Here is a 764-nt window from a genome sequence, read left to right as displayed (position 1 = left end):
AGGAATTGGGGCCCTTCCAAAGGCAACTATCTATATCCTGGAAATTATGACCTGTGGTTTATGCAGTAGCCAGCTATGAGAACTTTGCCTAACAGAGGAACTGTATATTGAATAGATGAAGTAGTGTTAAAAAAACTAATTATATTATTTTATTGAAAATTGATTACGAAAGACACAAAGAATTGGGAAGGAATAGAATGCAGGCAGACAATTAATAGAGATGAGCAGAATAATCAGTTTGGAGGATTTGCAAAAGAAGCAAGGAATACCCGCTTCTGGATATATGATAACACGCCGTTGGTTTCTACAGCACCTGGATTTCCTAAAAGATGTCACCAATATCCATGAAGCTGAAGAAAGGAAATACAAAGACAACTTTCTATTCTCTTATCATTTTTAAAAATCCTTGCAATAAACCCCCATCATATTAAACTGTCTACTTAAACTCCCAGGAGTCCCTGGGTGGCACAAATGATAACCTCTGGGTTGCTAACAGAAAGGTTGATGGTTCAAACCTACCCAGAAGCTCTTCAGAAGAAAAGCTTGACAGTCTGCTTCTGAAAGGTCACAGCCATGAAAACTCGAAGGAGCACAGTTCTGTAAAACTTATGGGGAACGCCATAAGTAGGAATTAACTACACGGCAACTGTTTCATTTTTTACTTGTGATCCCTGCCTCCTGAATGACACTAATCAAGCAGGAGATAAATATTCCCACGGAATATAGAGAGATATTAATTTAGGTGGTGACCGATTTCAATAATC

This window comes from Trichechus manatus, unplaced genomic scaffold (assembly GCF_000243295.1).
Source record: "Trichechus manatus latirostris isolate Lorelei unplaced genomic scaffold, TriManLat1.0 scaffold00158, whole genome shotgun sequence".
Lineage (NCBI taxonomy): Eukaryota > Metazoa > Chordata > Mammalia > Sirenia > Trichechidae > Trichechus > Trichechus manatus.
The sequence above is the reverse complement of the archived record's forward strand: the minus strand, read 5'-3'. Positions refer to the sequence as shown.